General features: G+C 50.3%; 1 pseudogene; it reads right to left on the bottom strand.

Annotated features, from left to right (window-relative positions):
• Nucleotides 1-3,848: 3,848 nt before the first annotated feature.
• On the bottom strand, nucleotides 3,849-24,213 carry LOC134381134 (NUT family member 2G-like; annotated as a pseudogene).
• Between the last annotated feature and the right edge of the window lie 127 nt (nucleotides 24,214-24,340).

Genomic DNA, 24,340 nt, shown 5'->3' with positions numbered 1-24,340 from the left:
CTTGCCTCAGAGACTTTATAGCTTGAGGAAAATTTCTTGTCCTTTGGAAGGTCAATATTTGAAACTGCAAAGCTTTGGAAAACCAGGCCCTGTGAAGTATATTTGCTTTATGAATCCTCTAAAATAAATGGTTTAAACACTCCAATGAAAAGTCAGAGATTGTCAGATTGGGAAAAAAAAAACAAAACAAAACAAAGCAAGACCTAAGAAACACATGAATTATCCTTAAATATAAAAAGACAAATTGGTTAAAAGTAAAAGGACCAAAAAAGATATACCATGCTAACATTAGTCAAAAGATGACTGGAGAGTTTTGGTCAAGATGGCGGAATAGACGGTCCCCAGCGTCACTCTCTCCCACAAATCAACCAATTTACAACTACAAAAATGTAACAGCCAAGCTGGGGCTGCTGGAGCTCAGGGGAAGAGGAGGAGAGAACTACGGAGTTCATGAAGGGGGAGAAGCCACAATGAGAATAAGAAAAAACTGCTTGAAGTGTTTTGGGCCACGGCTGCTTTAAGGCAGGAGTTGCTGAGAGCATGGAGCATGAGCTGGCAGAAGCTGCAGCTGTGTACTTCGGATGGAGTTGCTTGGAGGCAACAGGGGATAAGAGGGCCTTGGTGGCCCCCAGGACAGCAAGACCACTAATAGGGTTCCCATGGACCCATGCAAGAGTGATGAGCCAGAACAGCTGAAAAAGGGGAGCCATTCAGAGGCCGGTGAGTCATCGAAAGGGACTGGTGTATGGCCTGTCCCATGGGAAGTGTTTGGAGCATGGGAGGTCGGGGAGATGGGCCCACTGGGATGACTCTGGGACATAGCAAGGACAGCCGATCCGCCCCCCAATCAGCACAGGACCCCTCAGAAGAGACTGGTCAGGAATGCAGAATTGCATGGGGTGCAGTTTGATGAAAAACCTCGGGCCAAGATCAGAGTTTCTACACAACCCAGGTGCATCGAGTCTCTGGAGAGCTGGAAGTACCTATAAGGTCAACATTAAACTCTGAGCTACACAAAAAGCCTCCCCTAGGGAAACAGCAGCAGAGCAGCAATTTAGCTCGACAACACAGCTCAAGTACTGGTTCCCACAGGAAGTTCCCCCATGTTAGAAGTAAGCAAAGGACAGAAAATTAGTTCTGGCCCAGGCACACCACACTAGTGCCTTGGGGCCCACCTGGAGACCTGAGGCATGGAGAAGAGGACTGGACGCCCCTCCTACAACCAGGCTCATTGATCCAGCGCCTAGGGGCCCACCCGGGGACCTGACACATGGAGAAGGTGAGTGGACCCCCCTCCCACAACCAGGTACACTGTGCCAGTGCCTTGGGGCCCATCTGGGGACCCAAGGCATGGAGAAAAGGACCGACACCCATCTCACAACCATGCACAGTGCACCAGTGCCTCAGGGCCTGCCTGAAGACCCAAGGTATGGAACTGGGGACCGGATTTACCTCCCACAACCAGGCACTGTGCCAGCGCCTTGAGGCCTGCCTGGGGACCCGAGGCATGGAGAAGAGGACTGGACCCCTCCCACAACCTGGCACACTGTGCCAGCTCCTCAAGGCCCACCTGGGGATCTGAGGCATGGAGAAGGGGACCGGACCCCCTCCCACAACCAGGCACACTGTGCCTGTGCCTCGGGGCCCGCCCAGGGACCCGAAGTATGAAGCTGGGGACCAGACACTCCTGACAATCATGCATACTGCCAGCACCAAGGAGCATGCCAAAATCTTCACTTCCACGTGGGTGGCCCACCATAGCCACCACAATAACCATGGCTGCTGTGAAAGCGGCTAGACGCCACAACCACCACGCAGATGGTCTACCAGCCACTGGAGTGCACTGACACAAGGAGAGTCACCAGCAGAGATAAAGAAAAGAAGAGGATGTCTCTCTCCATAAAGCCCATTTCAGAATGACAGAAGCATCTGCTGTATGATAATATTGGGGGACCTGATCACACCTCTCAGCATTGGACAGATCATCTAGGGAACAAATCAACAGAGTAACCATTATTCTTTCAGAAGGAGAAAAGAAATCTAGGGTAATTAGAGTGGGTAGGAGGGAGGGAGAGGGGGATGGGAAGAGATTGGACAAGGGGCATAAAGAATAATAATTTGTAACAATATACATGCTAGTACTACTGATTTGATCAACATATCTCAATGTTGAACACCCAAAATATGTATAATCAATTTCGATTCAATAAAAATTTTAAAAAAAAGAAAAAGAAATAGAAACTCTGAATAAATGCAAAAAATAAAAATAATAAATAAATAAATAAATAAATAAGAGAAGACTGGAGTGGCCATATTAATATCACAAAAAGTCTATCTCAAAGTATGGAACATTGCCAGGGATAAAGAAGAAAGGGCTGGTGACTAATTTATACACATTTATATTGTCTGAATTATTTCAAAGAACATACACTTACCTAGTAGTTTAAACATTCAATAAAACAGACCATTTGATAAACTTTTTACTAAGCTACTTTCTATGCCCAGCATTATTTAGGTTTAGAGAAGGAATAAAAAAAGTTGGACACGGCTCTAGACTTAAGGGACACACAATTTGTTAGGAAGACAAGACACCAACTTTTTAAAAAAAGTTAATAAAAAATGTGTCAAACGTTAACTGCAAAATGAAAATTCAGAGAATCAACTATTTCCAGCAACGCAGCCATTAGGGAAGATTTCTAGAGGAGATCTAGGCCCAAGCGTGTGCATAGGTAATAGAAAGAGGAAGGAAGGCATTTTAAATGATTTGATCGGGAAAGTGTTATTTTAACTACGTGGCAGGATGGTTTTTTACTTTTCTTTTTGCTTCCTGTATTCTCCCTTTCTACTCCCCCTACTCAAGTACAGAGAGCATTTTGCACTCACTGCTGCCAGGCTTCGTGGCCTTGTGGGGAGAGCAGTGGGCCAGATGCAGGGCAGCTATCTGGGGTGAGGGGCCATGGCTGTGGGGTGTTCCAGCAACCTACAGAGAAGGAGGCTGAGGTGACGCGGCAGCCTTGCAAAGACAGGTGTGCCCATGTGGGACGCGGCAGCCTTGCAAAGACTGGTGTGTACCATTTGGGACGCGGCAGCCCTGCAAACACTGGTGTGCACCACGTGGGACGCGGCAGCCCTGCGAACACTGGTGTGCACCGCGTGGGGAAAGGAAGGGGGGAGAAAGGGGTAAGGGGTAAGACCTCTGGATTCAGACCGAGATTCAGTCTCTAAGGCTCCCACACGACTCTGCAGGACTAAAACTGTAGTTGACGCTCCCTTTCCCTCTCATCTTGCAAACGACCGACAAAAACTCAAAAGGCATCTTAACTGAAGCTAAAATCAAATCAAATCTCCTGCGATTGCGGTAATTTCTAGCTCCTAACCCTGGAGGAGACCTCAGTGAGTTCTTCTATTTGCAGTGGGGGCTGGAAAAGGAGGTTTCTGGCCTTGCAGAAGCCACATCGCGTCCCCACACAACCTGTGTAATGGCAGATGTTTGTAGCTGAGGCTCTGCGGTTTCGGCTAACCTGAGCAAGGCTTCCTGGAGGAGGCGCAGGTGGGGTGGGGGTGGCGGCGCCCACCTCTCTGCAGTGCAGCGGTGGAGGAAGGCGTCTCTTCAAGGGCGTCACGAGAAGCAAATCCGTTTCGTTAAAGGACTCGCATCCTGTAGCCCTGAACCGGAGCACTGGGGCTGAGCCGAGCCGCGGTGTTCTGGGTGGCTCAGAACTCACCTGTCCCGCGCACGGCGGAGACAGGTGATGCAGCTGCATCAATCCTCGCTGCGTGCACGAGTCAGGTCGCCTCGCTGCTTACGTCCCAGGACAAAAGGGACCGGTCTTCTCTAGAAAGTCCTCCTATTGCGCGGAAACGAATCCCTTCCCAGACCGCCTGCCTTCTGGGAGAAGCGGCGCATCCACAGGCTCCTGGGCTCCGCGCACGGACTCCGCCGCTTCCCCGAGCGCGCCTGAGACCAGCGAACAGCCTTCCGCCCCGCAGGTGAGCGGCGGCCCGCCGCGCCCCGCCCCGCCCCGCCGCGCCTGCGCAGTGCGACCGTCGACGCCGGGCGCCCGGCTGTGCGGCAGTTGGAGTTCGTTGAACGGTGCGAGTGCACTGTGGCTCCGGGGAGCAGCGGGCAGCGGCGGCGGCGGCGCGGGAGCGGACGCGGGGAGGCGAGGGAGCGACGGCGGAGCCCTCGCGGTTCCACGGACGGCGGCCTCGGTGGCCGGCAGGTGAGCTCGTGAGGGGCGGGCGTGGGCTGTGAGAGGCGCGGGCGGCCGGGGGCGCGGGTGCGGCCGGGGGCTGAGGTGAGCGCGGCGGTGCGGGCCCGGCGGCGCATTGTCCGGCGGGCGGCGCTCGCTCATCGCCCCCTGCGGGCCGGGCCGCGGTTGTCCGGGGCGGGCACGGGCTCCTGTGTCCGCCGGCGCCCCCGTGCCTGCCCTGCCGCCCCCAGTCCTAGCTCACCCGCCCTCCGCGCGCGTTTTGTTCCGAGGCGGGCGGGCACGGGGGCGGGGGACGGCGCAGCCGGGCTCGGGGAGGGGGTGCTGCGCCCCGGGAGGGCGGGGAGAGCGAGGCTAATCCTGGGTCGGCGGCGGGACTGAGGGCGGGACCCCACGGGCCGGGTCATCCCCAGGGACGTCTAAGTGTTTCAGAGGATTTCAGTACCATGCGACGGGTGTCAGAGGACACACGTGCCAAAGTGAGAATAGCTGTATAGCTTTATTCTGTTGGAATTTTGTGGAAGGAATTCTGTGCAGTCTGAAAGGATTGATGGAGAGGACAGTCATTGCTTCCTGCACAGGTTTTGTTAGACAGTGAAAATCAAATCTAAATTAGGGAGTTTGTACCTGGACGCACTAGTTTGTGAACACTTTTAGAAGTTGTGAAAATTTGCAAAGGTCACCTGAAATGAAGAGTCTTCTTCCAACCTCCGCCTCCCTCCCCTCAGCTTTAGTTAAGGGGCAAAGACCAAAAAATTGTACTAGTTGGTAATTTACAGACCACTGTCAGGTTCGATGTAATGATATATGTGACTATATATAATATATGATATAAGTATAATATAGTACATTAAGGTTGTGCGATGTGTCAAAATTATGGGTAGTAAGTAGTTTAAGAGAAATAAGAGTTCTTTTTATTTTTAATCTTTTTGAGTAATGAAATGGTATACGTTAAAATGGCCATGAAATGGGTCAGGCAAAAGGGCCAGTTCAGGGGCTGGCCAGTTAGATCAATGGTTGAGTCAGGCTTTGTAACACCAGAAGGGCCAGTACAGCTGTCCTTCCATACCTGTGGGTCCTGTATCCCCAGTACAGATACAGCCAACCGCAGACTGAAAATATTAATAAGTAAAAAGTAATACAAATAAAACAGCTAGTATTGATAAGTGTAACAACTATTTGCAGAACATTTACATGGTATTAGGTATAATAAGTAATGTAGAAATGATTATCTAGAAGTGACTTAAAGTATGTAAATGCCATTTGATATAAGGAATTTGAACATCCACGGATTTTGGGGGTGGGAAGGTGGCCTGGAACCAAGCGCCTGCGGATACCGCAGAAGAAATGTACCTGCCTCTGTCATCTCTTTATGGTTAATTTAACATTTCTTTAAAAAGATTTTTGTTAACACTAGAATTTCACTGGTACTGTTTTTGATAGTACCTGTAATGACGAATTCAGAACAAAATAACAGTATAAGATATCAGTAACTTAATTTCGGAAGATCTGAAGCAGTGTTGCTTAAGGTGGCATTCTTTGTGATACTAGTTCTAAGAGATGCTACAAGGAAAAAAATGGTTCCTTGGTTACATAAGTTTGGGGAACAATGCTTTGTCCTTTCCTTCTCCTCTTAGGGTCACAATTCACATTACCATATTGGAAGACTTAGCCACAGAAGCCTTTTTGTTTTGTTTTTGGTGTGATCTCTATGAATACCCATGAAACCCCGGAAACAGTGGCTGTTCCCTGGAGTAGCCATTGTGAACTGCTGGTCCTTGGTGTCCTTATAGGGTGCCTCACCTTAGATAATGGTGCCTCTCCATTGTGAACTGAGAGGTCAGAATATTGTTGTGGTTTGCATGTGCCTTTGCATTTTGTGGCAGTTCTCAAATTTGGCTATACCGTACTGATAAGATATGAGAGTTATTAAGTTGAAGTTGGATAGAAGAAGTTTAATTCCAGTGTTTTTACTTCCCAGTGAATTACCCGATTGCGCACACAGTTCCAACTCTACTGGCTGCACTCCTTAATTGTTAGCATTTTTTCCCCCCCCGAGTATGTTAGAAATATGTGGGAAAAAAGGTTACTGCTGTTTCTGAAGAGTTAATCCTGTGGGTTATTTAGAAGTTGAAAATAATACCTTTGGGCACTTCATTTGGGTTAGCTATTAGCAGAATCTTAATTTGCTTACAAAGAGCATTTAAATGTAAATGCTTCTTTATATTGGTTAGGTGCTTAATTAAATGTTTTCTTTTCCTTTTCCTCGGATGAAAAGAAGTTACAAGAAGAGAATCAACTATTTTGCTCAAGCATTTTGTTCAATTTGGAAGACATGGTATTGAGGAAAGAATGGGGACTGTGGCGTTAGACGTGGATCTAGCATGGCCTTTCAGGTAGGAACAATCTGGGTGGAAATGGGGCTCCACTCCTTCGTGGTCCAAAGCCACATTGCTGATTCATAGCCACATGGCCTTTCGAAAACCTTCAGTTCCTTAGTTGTAAATTGGGGTTAAACCTATTGTATAAGGCTATTTTAAGAACTAGATGAAATTCTGATTGTTGCAGAGAACCCTGAACATTTTCTAATTGTTAAAACTTTCCCTTTTTTTTCCACTCGAGAAACCATTTTAGAAATTTTATGCTTGACTGTCTTAATAGCAAACTCTGGCTCCTGCAACTTAGCTTGCCTGCTTCCTGCACCCACCTGTATCTGTGTGCTAATTGCAGACAACAGTCTCACACCACCCTAAGGTCTGGATGCAAATTAGGCTCCAGAGCTGACCAATGGACTGTGTCCCATAACCGGCCAATACAAATTAGCAGGATTGCATCCCACATTTACCGAAGAGGACCTAAATGGTAACTTGGGTGGGAAGTTAGCGTGCGAATTTTGGCTATATAAGACTGCCTCTTCCCTTTGTTCGGGGAGACACTGGTCTAGGAGTCTTCACTCCCCAGCGCTCTCCTTGCTTGCAAGCAAAAAGGCACCGTAACACCGAACAAAGAGCTGTAACACCAAATAAAGAGCTGTAAAACTGCAACACTGATGCCGGACTTGGATTCCTCTGTGCAATCTCCCCCACAATACTGATCTGTAGATTTCCCAGTACAGTTCCTGAAATATAGCAGCTGGTGCCAGTAAATGTTGATTTCCTTCCCCTTTAAGTGTTTGCATAAAAATATGTTACTAGATTCATAGCAATCTTTTAACCTTGATGACTTCTTGGGGATGCATGTGGGGAGGAGAGCATTGTGGAAAATGGTAACAGTGCATTGTTTGCTTTGCTCCAGTATCTTCTTAAGCTTTGAGTGAATAGTAGCAAATTCCCCTTTGGTTTGAGCACTGTTGACTTCTCAGTTTTGCCTTTCCTTTAAAAATATTTTTTCTTATTGTGAAATGTACTGTAAATACAGAGTAGTTACAGATTCATGGTTTTTGGCCGACCCTAATTGTGTAACTACCACTCATTTCATCATGAATTTTATCCATAGGATTATTTGTAGTTGTAGTTTGTTACTCATTTCTTATGACATGCTGTTCATTCTCCTGTTGATCAATATTGAGTTGTTCGCAGTTTGAGACTGTGTTAGTTCAATTCCCCTAAGAACAAGAAGACTGCAAGTTCAAGATTAGATTTAGATTTATTGGGGGAAGGACTTGTGAGGGAGCCATCAGACCCATGCAAGTGTGATGCTTGTGGAGAAGAAAGGGAAGGAGGGAAAACAGGTAGGAAAAGTCTTAGAAGTGCAGTGAGGTTGTGTGAAAGTTTAGGCAAGGCCAATAAGGAGTCATTCAGCTGGTTGCCCTTTAGAGGAGTCCCTTGTCCTGGGTGAATGGGCCTGCTTTTTTTTTTTAGTACCCCACCTGTGGTCAGTCACTGGCTAGAAACAGCCTGAGGGAAGTGTGGGGCCAGAGGGACAGCAGCGGTGGATTCAGCAGAGCCCGAGTCACTCAGTCTTACTCCCCGTGGTAGGTGGTCTGGAGGCTCATTTTCGTGACCTTCACAGGGCTAATGTGAGTGACATTGCTGTAAACATTCATGTGCATATTTCTTGTGTGATTTTCTGTTGGGTAGACTTAGGAGTGGAATTGCAGGGTCATCATTATATTGTGCGTGTGACCAGTGTTAGTAGATAATGCAAACCCTTTTCTAAAATGGATATACAAATTTTCATTCATACTGCAGTGAATGCATTCTCTGGCTCCACATCTCACCAATATTCGGTATTGTTAGTTTTTCTAATTTTAGTCATTCCAGAGAGTGTGTGGTAGTATCTTATTGTGGTTCCTGACTTCTAAGTTAGGTGTGGCCATGTGATTTGCCTTGGGGAGTGGGGTGGGGGTAGTGGTAGGGCAAGGACAGGGAGGTGGGGGGAGGAGAGAATTTTTTTTGTCTTAAGCAGCAGAGATTTTTGGGGTTGTCTGTAGCCACAGCATATGTATTAACCTATCCTGACAAACTTTTTGAAAAATAGACTATTTTTTAAGAGCAACTGTAGGTTCAGAGCAAAATTGAGCAGAAAAGACAGAATGCCCATATGTCCCTTGCCCCCACATATGCACAGCTTCCCTATGAGCATCCAGCACCTAAGTGCAGTACTTGTTACAACTGATGAACCCACATTGACATGTCACTATCATCCAAAGTCTATAATTTGCACTACGGTTCTCTCTTGTTGTTTGTGGGTTTTGACAAACCTGTAATGGCGTGTGTCCACTGTTACAGTATAATATAGAATAGTTTGACTGCCCTAAGAATCGTCTATGTTCTGCCTTTGAGGGTACTTCAAAAAGTTCATGGAAACATTCATATCATCTTTTAATGCTGTTTTTCCACAGATGTTTTGAAGTACCTGCATGTCTGTCTGCTTTCCTTCCTCCCTTCCTCTGTCCCTCTCTTTCCTCCAGCTCCCTCTCTTTCGGAACTTCCTTTCTTTCTTCCCTTCCTTCCTTTCCTTCCATTGTGGTCAGAAAACATAGCACTACTTCAAAGCTTATGAAATTTTTTGAAGCTTGCTTTATGGCCCATCATATGGACACTTTTTATAAATATTCTGTGTGTACTTGGACAGAACGTGTTTCTGCATTTGTTCGATGCAGTGTTCTATGTTTGTCAGTTAGGTCAAGTTGGTTAATCATGTTGCATTCTTCTGTATCCTTTTTTTGGTCTGTTGGTTCTACTGAGAGAGATGTTAATACTTTGATTTTGCCTTTGCCTGTTTTTTTTCTAGTTCTGATACTTTTTGTTTTATATATTTTGAGGATATGGGTATGTTATTAGGCGCAGACATATTTAGAATTGTAAATCGTCATCAATTTGAGTCCTTTAAAATCACTGTTAAGTGTCCTTTTGGGCAAAAGTATTATTAGAGGTAAAGTTTACTTAGCTTTATATTAATGTTGCTGCAGTATCTTTCTTTTGGTTAGTATGTGCAGAGTCTCCAGCCCGACTCTTTATTTTCAATCTTTCCATATACTTATATTTTGGTTGATTCTCTTGTCAATAATACATAGTAGAATTTTAAAAATCTTGACTGTGACAGTGTTTCTTATGATTGGAGCATTTGATCTATTGGCATTTAACAAAAGTAACTGACATACAGTAGTTGGGTTTAAATCTGTTAGTAAGTGCTTTCTGCTTATTATACCTGTTTTATGTGCCTTTTCCCATTCTTTCTTGTCTTCTTTTGGATGCTTATTTATTTGTCTATTTTTCTCTGTTAATTTGGAAGTTACTCAAAACATGTGTCTCGGACTTGTCAAAATCTAATAATATTTGGTACTTTCCCCCTTTTCCTGGATATTTAAAGTCCATTTAGCTCATTTTTACTTATATGCCATGACTGTGCTGTCTTAATTCTGTATATGTTTTTATCTTAAGGCATTATTAATTTGAACAGTCGGTAACCATTCAGATTTACTCACAAAATTTAGTCTTTTTGTTGGTCTTTATTCCTTGTTGTAACTTGGTCCTCCACCTTGGAACATTTTCCTTCCACCTGATGAACACCCTTTCTATTTTCTACCTATTGTGTGACCTCTAGTAGTGAATTCTCTGAGTATGTGTTAGTCTAGAAATGTCTGAAGTTGATTTTCCTTTTTGAAGGATATTTTTGATGTATATAGAAGTCAAAGTTGTCAGTTTTCTTCTAATGTGTTAAAAGAAATTATTAAATGGTATTCTTAGGTTCTGTTTGTTCTGTAAGAAGTAACCTGTCATTTTAATATTTATTTCTATGAATGGAATCTCTTTTCTACTACTGGTTTTTTATGTTTTCTTTCTGTCTTTGGTTTTCAGCAGTTTTATTATGATGTGTCTAGGTACATATTTCTTCTCATTTATCCAGCTTGGAATTCTTAGGTCTCATTGAATTTGTAGGGGAATATCTTTCATTAGTTGTGAAGAGTTTGCAGGCATTATCTTTTCAAGTTTTCTACTACCCCCTTTCACCCTCCCCCTTCTCCTTCTGAGAATCCATTTAAATGCACGTTAGATCTTTTCAGTCTCTTACTCTCTCCATGCTTCATTCTGGATGTTTTCATCTGATATTCTTTGTTCACTAAATTTTTTAACAAGGTAAACCTGCTGTTAATCCCATTCATTAAGTTTGTTGTATATTTTCACTTATGGAATATCTGGTTCTTTGATAGTTTTCTTCCAGAATATTCAATAGTATGTTTTAATTTTTTGAACATAGTAATAATTATAGCTATTTTATTTATTTATTTATTTATTTTTTCCAGTGGCTGAATGGTACAGGGATCCAAATCCTTGACCTTGGTGTTCTATTTTTCATTTAATAATTTTATTTATTCATGTACCATTCTTCTCCCAGCTTACTTGAAATTGTGATTTTGCAACCCCAGTACCTGGCAGCCCTATGGGTCTATTTTTCTCTTGTCTTATTTGTTGTTTCTGCTGGTTTTTATTCATTCTGTCTCCTTGTGTGCCTAGTTTCTGTGTGTGTGCACGCATGCACACACATCTAGTAGATTACATTTTAAGTATTGGTTGAATAATTTGGGATCTAGGGTGATATTCTCAGAAAGGATTTGTGCTTGCTTCTGCCAGGCATGTGAGGGAGTGTGCAGTCTGGGATCACCTTGGTTCAGTTTTAGGGATAAAGATGAATTTAAGTTTAGCTACACTACACTTCTTAGAAACTGGCTGTTTCCCCTTTCCCGCAGCTTCTGAGTTCAACAATTGAGGATTTAACTGAAAGTGAGGTGGATTTACCAGTTCCCCCACCAACCCCACCTTTGGTAGTTCCTGGATTACAGTCCTGTCTCCTTAGTTTGCCAAGCTGTCAGCCTGTCAGCTGCTGATAGTTTGGGTATGTTATCCCCTCAAAACTCAGGTTGAAATCTGGTGCCAAATGTGGCAGCGGTGGGAGCTGTTTAGGTTGTGGGGGGCCGGATCTCTCATGAATAGATTAATGCCCTGGGAAGGGATAGTGAGTAAGTTCTTGCTCTGTTAGTTCCCATGAGAAATGGTTGTTTAAAGAACCCTGGCACCTCCCCCCCTCTCTCTTGCTTCCCCGTTTGCCATGTGATCTTGCACCCTGTAGCTTGCTGGTTTTGAACTTAGAAGGAAAGCATTCATTCTTGCACCATTAAGTATACGTTGGCTATAAAATGTTTTGTAGATGTTCTTTATTAGGTTAAGGTAGTACCCTTCTGTTCCTAGTTTTGCTGAGAAGTTTTAACATGAATGCTTGTTGAATTTTGTCCATGCTTTTTCTGCATTAACTTGTGAACATTTGCATTTTCTTCTTGAGATTAATACGGTAGATTACACTGATGAGTTTTGAATATTGAACCAGGCTTGCATTCCTTGAATAAATTCCTCTGGTCATAGTGTATTATTATGTGTTTCCTTTCTTCTGAATGGTTTGGATTTATTTTGCACATTTTTTTGTTTTTTGTTTTTTGGGTTTTTTTGGTTTGGTTTCCTTATGTGAAGGCATGGATTATTGATTTCAGACCTTTCTTTTTCTCAAATATAAGCCTTCAGCATCATTTATTTCCCTCATAGTAATACTTTATCTGGACATTACCATATTTTATATGTTTATTTTCATTTTCATTCACTTCTATGTGTTTTTTAATTTTCTTTGGGACTTCCTCTTTAATCATGAATTGTTCAGAAGTGTGCATTTAATTTCCGAGTGTTCGGAGGCTTTCTTTATCTCATTTTCATTTTTATATAATTTGAAGCCTATGCTATTGACATATTACAGTAAAATGCAATTATGTTTTCTTAGTTACTTTTGTTTCTGCTTAGTTACTTTTTATAGGTTCTTCAAATATCAATGAAGTATACTTTCCCAGTACTTATGTAGCAGTTCTCAGTCTTTTGCACTAGTAACGTAACCAGTAGGGAGGCCCAGAAAATATGACCCTATGGCTGCTGGAGACATGATTATGAGGAGAAGCTCACAGAGACAGGAACAGTGGGAAGGCTGTGGGTCCCACTGTACGCTGCTCTCTGAGCCAGCACACAGGGATCCAGCAAAGCCAGGGTCAGTGTGCAAGAAGGACACAGGAGTAGGAGGATGGGAAATGTCCTGGTATCACCCAGCCATTTCTGATGAGTTCCAAAGGGCTCCAGTGGTGTGAGTTGGCTTGTACCATTGACAGTTCTGAGGCTCTGCTTCTGCATTTTAATGAGGAGAATAATCTGTGTTTGGACAGTTTCATATGAGCACATTGCAAGAGGCAGGAGAAATTTACCATGACCAATACCTCTGTATTTTTCAGGAACTTCAGGATCCTATGTTCACCTTGGGTATTATTCTGTTATTTGTGTTTGTTGTCAGAGAACGTCTTTTAAATCACCATACACGTTTATAAGTTCACCTAGTACAACTCCCTTAATCTTGATCTTTGGAATGAAGTAAGATATTTTAAAGGAAGGATCATGGTATTAGAGGGAGACCTGGTTCTTCAAAGAACAGAGATGAGCACGGGAAGTGAACCATTGGCTACTATAGGCTTAATGACGATACACTCGACTAAAATGAACTCAAAGAACACAGATTTGCACATAAAGCATTCTCAGTGGCATCAGAACTCAGAATTCAGTAAACAGCTCATTAAGTGCCTAATAGCGGATGTGCTAAGGCGATGGGGACTCTTGAGAGTCTGTGTAGGGTGAGGGTCTTGACAGGTCATGGGAGCTCCCGAGTGGGGACTTGCCAAGCTCTTTTGTTTACAGCCCAGAATATTCACACAAGTACTTTGGGAGGTTGTAGAAGGGCATTAGCATGCCACACTGTGTCGGCATCAGCCCCTGACCCACTGTCACCTCTGCCACGAGCCTCCTGTGAGACCTGTGCCCAGGCTGGCCAGTGACTGACTGAGCAGACGTGGGCAAGTCTAGCCATTCATCAGCTGCTAGGCCAGGATGGGGCAGCCTGGCCAAGGTCCCCCAAACTACGTGACTCTCACCAGTACTGCCCAGGACAGGGACCTGTAGGCCACCATGCAACGCTGAAGTTAGGACAAACGTGTGGCTAAAAGAGGGTGGCTGCATAGAGATGGTCCACCCCTGTCACTGTCAGAAAGCATAGGGTGTTCAGTAATGGTGGGGGTCTCGCTCGTGCTGTCAGTTGGAGTTTCCCTAGGATGTCACTGCCTCTTCCAGGGATCTTGTCCAGCAGGGAAGCGAGAGGGCTCTGGAGCTAAACCTCTCTGGAGCCACCTGGCCATGCTAGTTCCTAGAGTGTGACCGGCTCCCAGTGTCACTTGACCTCCAGAGACCAGTTTTCCTCACAGAACAATAAGTATCACTTCCCCACAGGCTTTGTGGAGACTCCATGAGTGAGGAGGTGAAGCATAGAGGAGAGCACTGAGCACACATGAAGCGCCTGCTGTGTACAAGAATCATGATTTTCCTTGAGGTTGGATGCAGTGACATTGCCAGTTTTTATCATTCTCTATCAGTTTGTTTTACCACTTTCCCGAACCCTATCTCATACACCATATTTGCAGAGTTTCATGTCTTGTTTATTTTTCTCTGATGGAGATGTACTGACACTAGTAAGATGTTAAACCTTTCTTCATTTTTCTGGTGGCCCGTGACCCACGATTTCCAGCTGCCTGTCAGGAAGAAAGTTCCGGAGATTATGGACCTTGTCTTAGTCAGATTGAGCTGCTCTAGCAAAACACCATTGCCTGGGGGCTTAAACAACACAAATTTATTTTCTCACAGTCTGGAGAGTGGAAGTATGAGGTTTAGTGTACCAGCAAGGCCAGTTTCTGGTGAGGGCCCTCTTCTTGGCTTGCAGATGGTCCCCTTCCTGCTGTGTCATCACATAGGGAAGAGAGAGTTCTGGTGTCTCCTCCTTCTCTTATAAGGGCGCTAATCCCCGTCATTAGGGCTCCACCCTATGATCTCCTCTTACCCCAACAACATCCCAAAGGCTCCACCTCCAAATACCATCACAATGGGGCTTAGGGCTTCAACATACGGATTTGGGGGACACGATATTCAGACTGTAACAGCCCTCCAGCTGGCCCCACTGTACAGGGTCAGGGGCAGATTGTAAGGCTGAGGCAGGGCACGGTGCCGGGCAAGCATAGGTTCTGCCTCCTCCTGGGAACGGTTCAACCACAAAAGGGCCCCAGGACAGACAGCAATCAGGTGGAGAGGACAGGAATAGCAGCAGGAGCCCCGAGGTGTGACCGAGATGATGCCTGTGCTCGACTGAGTGCCCACACGTACTAGGGCATGGGCCGAGTCCCCTCCAAACACGACTTGCTCCACATTCCTAAAACCTAAGAGGGGCTCCTGAGGACAGCTCTGAATGTGGAAGAGTCAGGGAACTAGTGAGGAGTGGGTCCAGGGCTCCAGCCTTCGATCCCCGTGTTTTCCCTCAGCGCCTGATGTGTGCGGTGAGCTGGACAGCAGGGACAGTTGTGGGTTCCCGTGAGGATGCCACCAACGAGGACCTGCATGGCATGATGTTCTGGAAGCTTCTGGGCTTGAGGGCCGTGGTGTGCAGCTTCAAACCACGCCGTCTTAATCTAGCCAAGCTCTGAGGCCTTCTCCAATGTGGAGACCCACCTGGGAATAGGAGGGGCAGCAGCCAGCTGACCCGCCACCAAGAGTTAGCTTCCTTCACACTTCACAAAGGCACAGGGGCGGGTGGGACATGGATGCTGCTGACGTGGGACAGGGGAGGAAAGGTGCAGAGGAGCATCTGGGGGCTAACCAGCGAGCTCCGTGGGTGGATGGGCAGGAGACGCCCAGACATGGCCCCTTCCTCCCCCTAGCAGACAGCCAGGCCACCGTGGTGCAGGACGGTTTTGCCCACCTGCCACTGTTGCTGGGACACCCCCACCCCATGACCACAGCTCTGCATGTGGGGGCCGACACCCTTTTAGTCAAGGATCCCACATGGGTCCTGGGGGAGGAATCAGATCTCAGAATCTAGAGAAGGAGTTGATGGTCGGGCACCAGTGGGTCCTTGGAGCCTGGCATCTCCCAGATCCTTCCTTCCTCACCGGCCTGTCTCCACTTAGTGGCACAGACGTGAGAACAGAGGCAGTAGTCCCAGGGCATTTCCCAACAATACCACTTTTATTCACACTTGTATACAAACCCCCATTACATACAACGCCCCCAACGTGCTGCCTCCCGGACCTGTGCCTCGCCTGTCCCCCACCCTCATCCCCCAAACAGGCCCCCCTCCCCCACCCCAATTCCCCATCCAGACCCCCCCACCCTCTCTCCCCTGTCCTGCCTCCCCCACCCTGCCCGTAGCTGAGGAGCAGCTGGGTCAGCACTGGGTGATGGGAGCTCGGGATCCCTCGGGCCACAGGATGCAGTGAGGGTCAAATCCAGTCCAGAGGGACTGGCACCCCGAGAGGCCGGCCCACGGCCCCTACTGGCTGCAGTGCTGCTTCTTCCTCCTCCCAGAGACCAATGGGTCGCCCCTCCCCTTTTGAGGACGTGAGGGTCGAGCCAGACGCTGAGCAGGGACGGGGCTCAGGGACAGCGCCCAGGGCTGCAGGCTGTACTGCAAGGTCAGGAGGAAGTCCAGGCTGGGGAGGTCCTCCTCGACTTCACTGGACCTGACTGCCGGGCCCTGCGCAGGCATAACAGGACAGGCTCCCCTGAGACCAGGCGAGGAGGGTCTGTGGCCCTGGGGAGGGGAGCTGAGATGGGCAGCCCTCAGCTTGCGTGACTCCTGATGATCTGGCCAGAGGGCAGGCTCCTTGGGCCTGGGCAGGTCGGTGTTGTCTCGGCTGCGCTGTTGAGGGTCATGGGAAGCCGCCTCTGCTGGGCAGGTTTCTGTGACGACCCCTCCTTGGGGGTCACGGTCTTTGCTGTCTTCTCCTTGGCCAGCTGCAGTCTTAGGATGTGACTCCAATTGGGGTGCGCCATGAGCTGGGGTGGCCCCCTCACCTCCTGCGTCATCCGGGGCCGCGAGGCGCTTTTCCACCAGCTGGGGGGAGCAAAGTGGCACTCACTGGCTCTGCCCCAGGTATGGGGAGGGGCTGGCAGGATGGTGGAGAACCCTGCATTTGGGCGGGAGGTGGCGAAGGTGAGAGGAGGCTTGGCTTGGTGTCAGAGGCAGGGACTGTGACTGTGCTGTGCCCTGCTGGGCCTCCTTCCAGCTTCGCCCCCTGCCCTCCCTCCCTGGCTCTGTCCTCTCGTTCCTGCTCTTCTGCACCTACTCCTCTGACCCAGGCGGTTCCCCTCTGGAGGCCATGCACCCCCAGCAGGGTAAGACTAGACAAAATCACGTGGGCTTCAGGGGCACAGGGTCACGTGTTCCCCCTGGTTTGCCTGGTGCCCTTCCCTCCCCTAGGAGATCTGCTGGCCCTTTCTCCCCTGGGTGCCCTGGTGTCCCTGTCTCCCGTGTGTTACCTGTGCTAGGGTGAGTCCTTCTTCCTGCTCCAGCACCTCAGTCAGAGCCAAGGGATCCAAGTTTGGGTCTGGGGAAAGCAAAGCTGCCAGGAATCGGGGGTGGACGATGGCCTCCACCTGGAGCAGGGGGAAAGGGGCATGAGTGTCTTTGGCAGGGAGTGAACTGCAGCCAGGGGGACCTCGAGGAGAAGCAGAAAGTAATGCCTGTCTCTCCTGTCCACACAGCAGGGTCGTTCTAACTCATGGCCACTAGCAGCTACACACAGACTTTCTCTGTCTCTCACACACACACTGCTCCGTAGCTGAGGGATGAATAGAACTGAATTCCATGGGGCTGGGACTGCCGTTCCCCAGAAAACCTCCCCACACGAGGGCTCCAAGCCAGCCCACCTTGGTGATGAAGTCTTCCTGGGAGCACAGCTTGTTAATGTAGCTCAGGAGACCTGGGTCCGGGTCAGTCCCGTCCTGCTCCTGCTGCTCCTCGATATCTTCATCCTCCCAATTTGCATGAGGCCCCAGCAGTGCCTCCATGATATCCACATACTCCTGGACAGCTTCTGGTGGGATCTCCTTGGGTGCCTTGGCCTGGGTCAGCTGCTGGGGTCTGCATGAGAGCGGGCGAGTGGCTGGTGCCCTGCGGCCAGCCTTCCTGGGAGCACACCCTAGGACAGGAGGGAGGACAGGTGCGTGGCTGGGCTGTAGCGGCCACCTCCAGCCACACTGGGGGGAGGTTGGAACTGAGGGCCATGAAATGGGTCCAGGCTGCACGTCAGGCCCCGTGGGAGGATACTCTACCCGAGGTGGGTCATGTGAGACTGAGTTACCTGGAAAGACTTTGGAGCCACCAAGATTCTGGGACGTCTCCCCACCCAGCACTGCTTCCTGGGAAGACTGTACATTGGGTCCTGGACAGCCAAGGCCGATAGCAGCTATGAAACTCCTGGACCAGGCCAATACCTAGTTCCTGATCCAGGGCAGTGGAGCCCCAGGTTCTCACTGGCTGCTCTCGCTGAAAGAGCAAGCGCCCCCTCCCCTTACAGGAAAGGGACAAGATGAGGGCACAAGGCCTCCGCAGGCCCCCTTAGGCCTTTGTATTGGCTCCTGTGGGAATATGCTTGCCGTACCTGACCGTGGCACAGTGTTGGGGACTGGTGGCCCTGGAGGAGCAAGCTTTGGTGGGGCTGGAGGAGGCAGGCCCTGGGGCCCCTTCACACACTGCAGCACCCGGAGCTGCATCTCCTCCTCAGCTTCAAATTCCATGAACCTGGCGGGCAGAGGGAGAGCCATAGCCATGCTGAGAGGGAGGCCTGGCCAGGGATGGGGGAGGAAGGGCTTTGGGTGGGCTGGGCTGCTCCCCCACCTGCAGAACAGTTGCAGGGGTACGCTGGCTCACCTACACCTGCAGGGCAGAAAACATCCAGGGGGTCTTCCTGAATCAAGGCCTGTGTGACCCAGGCCCGGCCCTCAGGGGACCCTGCTCCTCCTATCTCTGCCCAGGGCCACTCAGAAGAGCTGACAGCCAGAAGCTAGGTCAGGGATGTGACTGACTGCAAATGACATGAGGAATCCTTGCCCGGATCCAGGAATCCTGGGCTGGTACTGTGAGCCCCTGACAATAGCCTGGGAGAGAAGGGCCCCGGTAATGTTGCAGGAAGTGGGAGCTCAGCTGAGAGGAGAGGGTGCATTTTCTGTGAGGGTGATTGGTGTTCACGGAGTGGATTGCCATGCAGCAAAGGCAGGGAGGCCAGAGACGTGTCTGGGGGTGTGTGAGGTGCTGGCTTCCCCTGCCCAAGCTCTTCTACCCCAGCCCATTCTGGGATGGCAGGTGACCCATTTTTGGCCACTTTTCATGAGGAGACGTGGTCCCGACTTTGTCAGTAGTCACTAGCTTCCCTCCTGCAGGGTCCCCACAGCTGGAGCCGACCCCCACTGGGCTGTGCTGGTTACTCTTCCCCATCCCCGTTTCAGCATCTGGGCAGGGTTTGACCCGAGGCCAGGGGAGGGCGGAGATTCCGGGGTGGGTAGGAGAGAGAAGCCCAAGCACCCAGGTGGATGGAGAGCTTCCCGGGGGAGGCAGGGCCCCAGGGAGGGGCCGGACCTAGCGGATCCCCGTCCTCACGGCATCCCTGCCGATGAGCCCACCGCACCAGCCCCTCCCCCTTTCACTCACCCACCCTCAGCCCGCCCCACAGCCCCTCAGGCCCTGCATCCCTGACTCACTTTGCTGCCATGTCATAATAGTTCATGCGGTCATAATTGCTCGTGCCCTGCCATTCCTGCATGGCCCGCCGCACTCCGTGCTCCAGGCTCATGGTGGGCTTCAGCCGGGCCAGGGACCGAAGCACTGGGCTGTAAGTCCTCGGTGTCAGTCACAATGCCCCTGCCCTCCTCCCATCCCAGCTGACCGGCCCACACCCGTGCCCCGCCACATCACACACATCCCACCTGTCCTGTCACCTGTGCCTGTCCCCCCAGTGTGGGCTCTTCGGCCTCCAGGACAACCAACATGTGTCAAACTCAGCACCAAGGGACTGCTTGGCCTCTCTGACTTCCCTTTGAGGCCTTAGTATTATTGTGTGTTACGGACTGAATGTGTGTGTCCCCAAAATTCACATGTTGTGGCCCTAGCTTGCAATGTGATGGTATTTGGAGGTGGAGCCTTTGGGGATCATCAGGTTTAGATTAGATAATTGGGAGGCCCCGTGATGGGATTTGTGTCTCTGTGAGTGTGAGAAGAGGAAAAGACACCAGAACTCCCTGTGATGTGAGGACACAGCCATCGAAAGCCAGGCGGAAAGTCCTTGCCCGGAACTGAATCTGCCGGGACCTCATCTGGGACTTCCGCTTCCTGAACTGGGAGACGTGAAAGTCTGTTGTCTAAAGCACCTGTCCTGTGGCGTTTTGTTATGGCAGCCTGAGCTGACCGAGAACTGCCTAGAATGGCCGTTCCAAGGCCCCAGGACTGAGCACTTAATCAGCTCCTGGTGAGTCTCTAGAGAGGCAGCCCTTGGGGACACAGCGTCAGAGTCCCTCAGCGTGCAGAGCAGGCGCGGGGATCCAGAGCCAAAGGAGACCGGTGCCTGAGCTGACCGGGCAAGGCCTGGGGGCGGTGGCTCCATTTAGGGACTCAGGACAGCCTAGGGCACCTGGGACTTTGGTCCAAGGGGAACTCCAAGTGCTCAGCATGTGCGGGACACTGAAATCACTGGGGACAAGGATTTGGGGGCCCCTTTAATTTATACACTGTGTGCAGCTTCCCGTGGAGGGCAGCCAGTGTGGGAGCGGGGCAGGTATGCAGCCATGTCCCGTGTCCCGTGGACTAGTATACGTGCTCCATGTGATGGCCCCAGGAACACGAGGGCCTGAAGGTGGAAGGAGGCAGGTGTTGGGGAGGGAAAGACAAACGCTCCTGGCTACGGACGTCGCTGCCTCCCATCACCTCAGCCCCTGGTCCTGGGCTCCTGGGCTCACGGTCCCCTCACTCCCTGTGGTGGGACATGTGACTTTGGGAACACTTTCCTATTCTAGGTTGCCTGTTCTTAGTGTTGACGTTAATAGTAATCATCATCATAATACGAAAACAACAATAATGAGGGACAGCACATGCCAGAGACCCTGCTGAGTGCATCAGACATGAGTCAGACAATCTTCCCATCCTCCGAATGAAGCGGAATTGTCTCTCTTGTCTAGGAGGCATTCAGGGATAAAGAAGGCGACTCTGCGCAGGATCCAAACCCAGTGATGGGGGCCCAACCAGGTCCCAATGTGTGGCTTGACTACCTCAGTCTCCTTGCTAGAATTTTCCAGAAGAGTGAGGGGGTACATGTGTAAGGCTCCTCCTGCGGCCTGTGCCTTCTCCCCCCAGTCCCTCCATGTGACGTCCCGAAGCCATCCTCACTCAGGTCCTGTGCTGGGCATGAGAGGACACGGGGAGGAATCACGGGTGAAGGCAGAGACCTCAACCCAAGTTGTGGCTCATGTCACACCGGAAACTCACTCTGGCCTTTACCTTCTGTGCATATTATGGTAATTGTTAAAAACCAAGTTTGGTGGACTCACAGGGTGTTGGGGATCAGTCGACCTAAGGCTCATGAATGTACGTCGTGAACCGGAGTGGGACATTAGTTAAACTGCTGAGAATGCATGGGCCGTCGCCCACGTGACCTTCATCCAAGTTCTCCTAAATAGGCTGCCCTCCTCGTCTGTCCTTCGTTCCCCTTCATGCGGGAGCGGTGGGATTAGCTCCATCCCCCAAGGAGGGCACTCACATGAGGAAGCAGGACAGAGCTTCAGCATCAGGACTCTGGGGCAGGTGCCCGCGGGCCAGGGACTTGAAGCGCTGCCAGCGTCGGAAGTTGTCGTAAACACTCCTGAGGTTACAGGAGTCCTCTGGCGCGGCCTTGGCCTGGGAGGGGGCCTTGCAGCCCTCCCCAAAAGCCCCATGTGGACGTGGCCCGTCATTCCCTGGGACCTCGGTCGGACCAAGCTGGGCTGCTGGAAGGGGAGCTGGACGGGGCTGGCCTGGGAACCAGTACCCCTCTCCAGCCCACGTGCCCCCGATGGATGCAGCAGGCATCACGGTCCCTACAGTGGGAGCTGCCAACAGTAGGGGAGCAGGACACTGAGCACCCCCGCAGAGGGCCCCTGGAGCACTCCAGTTGAGGGGGGCCTGAGCCAGGACAGTGGTCTGAGTGTGAGAGGGCTCTGCTGGAGCCCCTTGCGTCCTGACTGTTACAATGATGTTGAAGGCCCCGGCCCCACTCGGGCCATGGCCAGCGGCTCCGGTCCCCTGAGGCGTCCTGGGGAAAGCAGACCGCACCAGGGGGCCACCAGGAGGCAACGCTGACATCACGAGGGCAGGTGGAGGCTGCTCGCAGGGCGGCCCGGGGACTGGGCCAGAAGCAGGCGTGGGAAACAGCGGGCGGAAGGAAGTGAACGGAGGGTTCAGGGTCACGCTGGGCCCCAGCACTGCAGATGCTGTGGAGACAAAGGAGAGGGGCGAATGAGCAGGGGACGCGGCCACCAGGACGGAGGCTCTCCCTTCCCTTAGAGTCAGTGTGAACCAGAGCGAGGCATCCCAGCATTTGAGGGCCATAGGACGGGGAATTGTGCAGTTTGTCCCCAAGTGAATTTCATGCTCCCCCTTGGGTTGGGGATCATTCTACTAGAGAACTTGCTTCTCATTCACTGAGATCCTCTGACCCCCGTCAGTCAAGAAGTAACACCTAAGCTTCCCTTGCCTCTGAGAAGCTCCCCAGGGTGTCCCCGGCACGTGGACCCGCCAGCCTCGTGGGATTGCCCCTAGATGTGAGTTGGGGTGGACTCTGCTTGGCGGCACAACGCCCCTCAGTGTGCACACCCCCATGAAGGGCACCTTCTCCAGTGCCAGTTGCAGGCGCCCACATGACCTATGTGAAGCCAGCAGATTCACAAGGTTATGAGCCCTTCTCTTTCTCAGTGCTCCTTTTCCTGATGCTCCTCATAAAGCCCTCACAACCCAAACAAATGAACTTGAACTAAATCTGTGCCTCAACTATCACCCAGGAGCCCTGAGGGAACCCCATAATGCAGCAGCCCAGTGAGGATGTGCTTCTCCTGGTACCACCCACAGCAAGCATGGAACAGAGGCCAGGTTCGGGGCACACTTGTCCCCATGCACGGTGGTTCGTTCGTGCTGTCACTGAGGCAGCTCTGTTCTCAGGAGGCGGTCTGTGAGTTAGATGATGAATTCCCTGAGACCCTGTCACTGCACAGCCAGAGAGGGCTGCAGAGGACTAGAAAGGCCAGGAAATGCGGAGCCCCGCGGCTCCCAGTGGAGGTTCGTAGAGATTTGAATAGCTGCTGATGGTTAGAGTTGGCCGTGGGTAATGGAGACCTTCTGTGATCCTTCTCCTTTGAGCTCTCAGTGATGGCCCACAAAGAACCAGGCATGAGCCAGTGTGACAGGAAACTTGTCTGGGTACATCCCTGTTCACTAGGGTTTCAGGTCAACCGTAGTCACGGAGAGCAAGGTCCATAGGGACATGGTCCTAACTGATCAGGACATATGTCCTAACTTTGAATAATAACAGTGATAATAACAGTAGATCTCCCTAATGGTGTGCTGCTCTGCTTCCTCTCTCGGGAAGGAAACCAGCCTCTCAGAACCTTGCACTGTAAAGCCGACAGCACGCCTCATGTGTCCCCTGTTCATGATGTGCTAGACGTGGAGTATGAGCAAAGTCTTCATCTCCACATGAAACGAAGGGCAGAGGACAGGCCATGAGACAGGGTGGAAGATGAATGGGTCTGAAGACCCGAGCGTCCCCCAAAGGGACAGCAATTCAGAACAGCTCCGCGAAGAGCAAGCCCCATCTTGTTTGCAGTTTCTGGCTGCCTTGTCCCTGGTGAACAGAGACAACAGCGATCTGGACCGAATGAGAAGCCATCTCTGGGCAGACGTGAGCCGAGACTGGACTGCTGCAGTTAGAGCGACGTCCAGCCTCACTGACGGAGGGGATATTTCACGGTAATCTTGGTCAGAGAGAACTGTTCCACTGAACGGTTTTCTGGCTGAGACCGTTTGTCCCCGCTACTCCTCTAAGATCTGGAATACTCCGGTTTGTATCCCACAGGACAGTACCTTAGCACAAACCCCAGGTGTCTGAAGAAAGGACGCAGGACTCAGGCTTTCTTCTTGAGCCCCCCTGTGGCACAAGCACGACACAGTCCACCATTGCCTACAAACACACGTTGACCTGTGTTGACTTAGAAACATAAGTCACCTGTTTCCCTTCTGGAAAGAGTCAGTACAACTGCTGTGTCCTTTCTCGTCACACGGTAGGTTTCTGCTGAGGCATCTGGATCCACCTGTGAGAAGCCCCCTTTCCCCTGCAGCGTCAGGGTGCCAGTGGCTTTCCCCGCCTGCCGGGTGAGATGTCCTTGGGTAAGTCCGGTGCTCTCTCTTCCTCTATTTCCACCCAACCAGGTGTCCCAGGGCAAGTGTCACATTTGAACTCCCATGGGTTTGAGGGGTGACAGGGGTCTGATAACACACCCCAGACCCTGCAGACTTACCTCCCTTTGAAGCCATCCCCATAGGCTTGGGGACTGAGCACAGTGGCACGGCAGTCTCCACAGTGAGAAAAGTCTAGCGCAGGACCCAGACAGCAAACTGTCAACTGCAGATGCTCAGGGTCCAATTTTAAATGTCAACAGGCTTAGAATGTAGCTCTCCAGAATTCTGCAGTGGGGGAGGGGTGGGGGCAG

The sequence above is a fragment of the Cynocephalus volans genome, chromosome 6 (assembly GCF_027409185.1).
Source record: "Cynocephalus volans isolate mCynVol1 chromosome 6, mCynVol1.pri, whole genome shotgun sequence".
Classification (NCBI taxonomy): domain Eukaryota; kingdom Metazoa; phylum Chordata; class Mammalia; order Dermoptera; family Cynocephalidae; genus Cynocephalus; species Cynocephalus volans.
The sequence above is the reverse complement of the archived record's forward strand: the minus strand, read 5'-3'. Positions and strand labels throughout refer to the sequence as shown.